Source organism: Penaeus monodon, chromosome 12, assembly GCF_015228065.2.
Source record: "Penaeus monodon isolate SGIC_2016 chromosome 12, NSTDA_Pmon_1, whole genome shotgun sequence".
Taxonomy (NCBI): Eukaryota; Metazoa; Arthropoda; class Malacostraca; order Decapoda; family Penaeidae; genus Penaeus; species Penaeus monodon.
This window is the reverse complement of record NC_051397.1, coordinates 314,245-321,744: the sequence shown is the minus strand read 5'-3', so window position 1 is coordinate 321,744 and position 7,500 is coordinate 314,245. Positions and strand designations below refer to the sequence as shown.

Sequence of the window (7,500 nt, the reverse complement as noted above, 5' to 3'; positions counted from 1 at the left end):
CCTTTTATAGATCCTCTTGATGGTAAATATGAGAATAGGATTGTTGAGATAGAGAGATAGATCAGTGTATATATGTGTTTGTGTTTATATATATATATATATATATATATATATATATATATATATATATATATATATATATATATATATATATACAAGGTATATTCCATATATAGGTGGTGGTGGGGATGAGGCAGCCCATGGCTTTGGAAGACATCCGGCATGCCTGCTTCCTGCTGGACTCTGACAAAATCACAGACAGAAAGGTAATTTGGTATTCCAGCAGCCAAAAGTGATTAGAGTACTTAGTAGTTTTTCACTCCCCAAAACTAGTTTTCTGTTTTTTATGATTTTTTATTTGATGAAATATCAGAGTGTACATTTGCTTATCTACTTAAAGTGGTTGTATTATACACCCATTTGTCTAGTTCTCTTTTGTGGATGGCTTTAAAATGTGTATCAAAGATATTTAATAATAGTTACATCAGTATTAACATTATAGCATTTTTCTTTTTGTCACTTTAATCATCTTTATTATATTCATATATATGAAATGTATGTTTCATCTCATGTGATTCTGCAGAAAGGGTGTGAGCAGCTGCGGAATCTCCTGAACAACTCACAGATTGTGGCCTTACTCATGAAAGTCAGAAAATGGCTTCAACTGGGATGAGTCTTTTTCTACTCCAAGGCTTTTTCCAAGGTGTGGCATTTTTTTTTTCTTTTTTTTTTTTTTATTTATTTTATTGATTTTTTTTTTTGGTTTTAAAACAGTTTTTTATTTATTGTATGATGAGAACAAAAAAACAACATCCAAAATACAATGTTTAAAGTGAATTCAATTTTTTTCCCAGTGATTTTTTTCTAATTATTCCCCAAAAGGGAAAAATTAAAAACTGTTAGTTGGAACCACTTTGGGATAATCAACATTTTTATAAGACTGAAGGCAAAATTTTTAAACAGGAAGCCAAAAGTTGAGGAGGAGAACGAAAGAACCCTTGGGGACAAGATTTTTTTCCAAGGCTTTTTTCGTTCATCCTCCTCTAACTTTGGGGCTTCCTGTTCAAATTTTTGCCTTCAGTCTTAGAAAGTGTTGATTCATCCATATGTGGTTCCAACTATATCATGTTTTAATTTTTTCCTTTGGGTAAATAATCTAAGAAATAAATCACTGGCAAAAAGTCTAAATTCCTTATAAAAACACGGGCTATTTAGGAGTGTTGTTGGTTGTTTTCCATATACAATAAAAAAAAAAAATGTTGTAAAATCACAAAGAAAAAATCACAATAATAAAAATAAAAAAAAGAAAAAAAAAAAAAAAAAAAAGCCACATTTGAAAAGAACCCTTGGGGTAGAAAAAAGATCACCCCCATTGAACCATTTTCTGATTTCCCATTGAGAAAGGCCACAATCTGTGAGTTGTTCAGGAGATTCCGCACTGCTCACCCCCTTTTTCGCAGAATCCATGGAGAAAAAAACCTTCAATTAGAATATAATAAGATGATTAAAGTGCAAAAAAAAAAAACTTTTAAATTTTAAATTTACTGATGTAATTTATTAAATATCTTGTACACATTTTAAAGCCACCCACAAAAGAGAACTAGACAAATGGGTTTAATCAACCACTTTAATAGATAAAAAAATTACACTTATATTCTCAAAAAAAAATCTAAAAAAACGAAAACTGTTTTGGGGGTGAAAAACTAAAAGTCCAAAATCACTTTGGCGCGGAATCCCAAAATTACCTTTCTGTCTGGTTTTTGCAAGCCAGCAGGAACAGGCATGCCGATGCTTCCCCAAAGCCATGGGCTGCCTCACCCCCAACCACCACCTATATAGGTATACATGTATAATTATATATATATATATAATATATATAATATATATATATAAAATTATATATATATTATATATAAACAAAAAACACTATATACATGATCTACTTCTATCTAAACAATCCTATTCTCATTATTTACCAAAAGAGGATCTAAAAAAGGTAATTTTTTACATTTGACAATTTGCCGGGAAAACTGCCTTCCCTTTGGGTAGCCAGAAAGAAAAAGTGAAACTTGGAGCTCCCTAGGATTGAATGTGTTTCCCAAAATCTTTTTCCTTTTTGTGAATTTCCCGCTAAATAAATAAGCACATTAAAAGTGAAATCAGATATTAAAAAGTGTATTGAGTTATTAAAGTAGTGCAACAAAGGAAACAAACCTCCAAAACAATATTCTTTTAAATCATTGGTTTCAGGTGCCCACTGCCAAAATCGGGGCTTTTACTTTTTTTGGTGGAAACTCTCCAGGTGTGGGGTTTTTGTACAAAATTGTCTCCCTTTTCAAAATAAGCATTTGGTTCTTGCTATTTTCAAAAGTCATATTGCAGCAATATCTGATTCCCCCAAAAGAGTGTAGGGGGCAAGACTACAATGCCATGCCCATGTAGAAAAAAAAAAAAAGGGGGTTTCTTTTTTTCACATGATGGTCTACGGGGGCTTAGTCCCCAAAAAACAGCTAATACCCTTTTCCTATTCATCCTTTTCGCTTTCCTTCTTTTTTTTGAAAGCTTCATTTCATATTTATTGTCTTTGATTTTATTAATTTTTAAAAAAATTTAATAATCAAAATTTTCAATAAGATGATAACAACGCAATATAATAGTATTGGAAAAAAAAACACGTTTCCCCAATAAAATGAAGGGGGAAAATCAGGATTTTTTAAGGGGCCAAACTGTAGACCCCTTTGGGGCCCGGCACACACAGACCCATTGCTGTAACAAAACCACAAAATCTAAAGAGGACAGTAAAAAAATTTCCCCGACAATGGTTTAAGATGGAAAACTGACTGCTTCCCTTGAAAAAACTTCATAGTTATCTAGGTATTTTACAACCCCCGCAATAGCTTAACAATAAGAACACTATTATTTCTTTTAATTTAAAATTTTTTGCTCATTCAGTTTTCTGAAAACCACCCTGGCGAGGATGGTGTCAGAACGGGATACCGAGCAGGAAAAGTTCCCCCGGAGCTGCCATTTTTCAGCCATGGCTAGTGCATTCCGCACTATTTACACAGGGAAAAATTATGCAAAAGCCCCTTTCCCTAATGCAAAAAAGGGTCTAATCACCCTCAAGAGATCTGACCCTCGTGAGCGTATTCCCTCCCCAGCCGTCACCCAAAAATTCTCCAAAGGAAAAATTTATCTTCACCCCTCGGCCAGACCTTATCGTGCGGTCGACCCCGCATCCCAAGGGCATAAGGGAGAATTTGCAAGCCTACGGGAAAAATAAAAAAATCGCCGGATTGCCAGAGGACCCATGAAACTTTTTGTCCTTTTGTCGGGGAGGAGGCCCGGGCATTTTGCTTTTCTCCCCCACGCCCCCAAAACTTTGTTTTATCAACTTTGAAGGATGTCGTAAGGGTTATTTTCTTCGTTCATTTTGGGCAATTTTCCCTAAATCGAATGGCCCCATACAAAAAAGGGGTTTAACAAATAAAAATAAAAAAAATGAAATCTTTTCAGTAATTGAAAGATAAATAAAAAAAAATATATACACAAAAAATTTAAAAACTTGAGAGCCCAATTTCAGTAACAATTTTTTTGTATTACAAAAATGAAATGCGCAAAATAGAGATGAGGTCGGGAAAGTGGATCAAGCGGACTTTCAACCCCCAATTCCCTCTTAAAACTTTTTAAAAACAGGAAGCATCATTTGGGTTATGGAGTGGGGTGACTCCCCCCACCCTATATCCTTTATATTTTAAATATCCTAAACTGGCAGCTTTTTTCCAGCCCCTCTATACCAAATCTGTTTTATTACCCCCCAAAGCCTAATCAACCCACCAGGAAAACGAGGAACTTTTAAACGGTGGTTTGAACAGTGTTTTTGCCGCTGCGCGCTGCGATCGCCAGGGGGCCCGGGGCTGCCAACCCGGGGGGCCCTTTGCCTCCGGGCACGCATTGCCATCCCCTGGGCAGCGCCTCCATTGGGTTTCTTATGCGTGTTTGACATATTCTATTTTTTGGACCGGTGCTGAGATGGATGATTTTGATGGGTTTTTTCATGTTTGGTTGGGGAATCTTTGGGGAAGGACAAATACGAAAATCTACATACTTTTTTAAATAATATTATATTAAATAATATATTAATAATAATATAATATAAATATATATATTGTGTGTTGTGGTTTTTTGTGTTGTTGTGTGGTGTGTGTGTTGGTGGTTGTTGGTGTGTGTGTGTGTGGTTGGTGTATATATAATATTTTAAATTTTATATATATTTAATTATAATATTATGGGGCCCCGGTGGCCGAAAAAGGTTAGAAACGTCGGCTAAAAATGTCACACGGCAATCTGAGTTTGAAGGTCGAGGCCCCCGCCGCGTTGTTCCCTTGGGAAGGGAAATTACCTCGATTGCCTACCCAGCCCCGGGGGCCCCAAACCAGACAAGTCAAAATGCGGTCCCAAACCGGATAAAAAAGGAAGATTACCCAAAAAGGGACCACCGGCACTCTCCGTGGAAAAGGAAAATGGGGACCCTCCCCGTACTCACTCCAAAAGCCACAACAGAAAAAAAAATTAAGTATCTGCGTGACCACGGCGGTCAGCATGAACTCCGTTTTAAAAAAAAGAAAATAATTTTATAATATTATAAAATATATATATTTTATTATTTTATTATTATATTATGTATTTTTATTAATATAGATTGGGGTGTGTGCTGGTGGTGGTGTATTGTTATATAGAAAAACATATATATAAATTAAAAAAAATTTTATTAATTATATTATATTTTTATTTTATATATATGTTGTGTGTGGCGTGTGTGTGTGTGTGGGTTTTGAGTGTGTGTGTGTGTGTGTGTGGTGGGTGTATACATATATATGTTAATCTGTTTTAAATTTCATATATATATATAAATATATTATATAATATATATTTTTATATAATATATTAATAATATATAAAATATAGTATGTGTGTGTGTGTGGGGGTGTGTGGTGTGTAAGTGTGTGTGTGTGTGGTGGTGTGTGTGTGTATACATTCATATTTATGTGTGGTATGATAATATAATATATATATATTATATAATATATATAATATATATAGAAAATTTTAATTATGCAGTATGTCTGATGTATAATTTTATGTAATAACATATAGATATTTAGACATTTTATACAACACATTATATTAATAATATATAATTTTATATTAATAATTATAATATATATTAAAAATATAATATAATTATTATTTAAAATATATAATTTTTTATAATAAATTTACCAAACCCCACACACACACCAACCCCCACACACACACACACACACACACACACACCAACACACACACACCCACACACACAAACAAAAACACACAAATATATAAAATATATATACATATATATATAATAATATATATTAATATATATTTTTATATAATATATAATCATGTAAACACAACCCCAACACACACAACACCACACACACAACAAACCCCACACACGCACACGCACAGCACAGCACACACACACACACACCCACAACACACCCACACACACACACCCAAAACATTTATAAATATTATATATAATATATATATAATTATATAATAAATTAAAATATTTGAAAGTATGAGTTTTGTCGTATTTTTCCTTCGCGCCACAAGATTCCAACAAACTAACAAAAACCTCGAAAGCATCTCACCTATATAATTATATTCTACACAACAAACCTATATAAAATATATATATATATAATTATATATATATTTTATATATTTATATATTAAAATATATATGCCCGGGGGCCAAGTGGTTATACTCGGACTCAAGAGTCACGACGGCAATCTGGTTTTGAGGGTTCGAGTCACGGCCGGCGCTTGTTTTTCCCTTGGGGAAGGAAAATTTTTACCTGATTCCCCACTAGCCCCCTGGGTGGCCCAAACCCAAGTCGGGGCCGGTCCCAAGCCGGGTAAATTTTGAGAGGGTTTTGGGGTCAGGAAAGGGGCCCCCCCATAAAAGCTATCGCCCGAACCCCGATCAATGGCGACCCATTAAAATGGGATAATATATTTACATTAAAAATAGGTGGTTAAATATACCAATTATATCTATATATTAAATATATTATTATATAATAATTATAAATATATATATTATTTATTTTATATATATATAAAATTTATACATATTTTGTACACGTGTTTTACTATATATTTTGGATATGAATAATACATACGACAACCACACCACACAAAAATATAATATATATATAATAATAATATATATATATAATAATTTTATATAATTATATTGTATATGTATACACCATATATGTAAAAGTAAAATAATGAATATAAAGATTTAAAACTATATAACACAACCACACAAATTATATAATATTTTAAAAAAAATATAATAATAATATATAATTTAAATTTTTAAAATATACACAACCCACAACAACAAAACACCCAAAATTAAATATAAAATATATTAATATATATATATATATAATATATATATATATATATAATATACTTGTTTGTGTGTGTGTGTGGTGTATGTTTTTGTTTTGTGGGGGTGTGTTGTGGGGTGTGTGTGTTGTGTGTGTGTGTATGTGTGTGTGTGTGTGTGTGTGTGTGTGTGTGCGTGGTGGTTGTGTTTAATATATATAATTATATAATTTATAATATATATATATATATAAACCAACACACACCCCCACACACACACCACACACACCCACAACACACACCACACCCACACAAAATATATATTATATTATATATTTTTTTATATTATATATATTTATTAAAAAACAAAAAACACATACACACACACACACACACACACACACACCCCAACACACACACCCCCCCCCCACACACACACACCAACACACAACACAATATATATATAATATATATATAATTTTATTATATAATATATAATTTATATTATAAACACAAACACACATACACCACACACACACACACACACCAACACACACAACCCCAAAAACAAACACACACCCCAACACAAACACACACACACCCCACAATATAATATATATATAATATATATATATATTATTAATATATTATTAATATATATAATTAATAATATATATGCGCGGTGCCAAGGGTTTATGCATCGGGCTCAAGACTGTCAGACGGGAATTAGTTTGAGGGTTCAGTCACCCGGGCCCGGCCCCTTTTTTCCCCGGGCAAGGAATTTCCCCCCATTTCCTACCCCTAAAACCCAAAAAAAAAAAAAAAAAAAAAAAATTTTTGGGGGGGGGGCCCCCCCCCCCCCCCAAAAAAACCCCCCCCCAAAATTATAAAATTTTATAAATATTTTAAAATATAATATATATATATATTTTTTTTTTTTTTTTTTTTTTTTAGGGATTTTTTTTTTTTTATTTTTTTTTTTTTTTTTTTTTTTTTTTTTTTTTTTTTTAATTTTTTAGAAAAAAAAGGAAAAAAAAAAAAAAAAAA

The 7,500-nt window shown here is 32.4% G+C and overlaps 1 long non-coding RNA gene across 1 annotated transcript in view; it reads left to right on the top strand.

Annotated features, from left to right (window-relative positions):
* LOC119579184 overlaps positions 1-641 on the top strand; it is a 2,656-nt gene extending 2,015 nt beyond the window's left edge. The window contains exons 2-3 of the long non-coding RNA XR_005229248.1: positions 177-266; positions 584-641. This is a non-coding gene — a long non-coding RNA (uncharacterized LOC119579184). The remainder of the gene's footprint in view (positions 1-176; positions 267-583) is intronic.
* Positions 642-7,500: the final 6,859 nt, after the last annotated feature.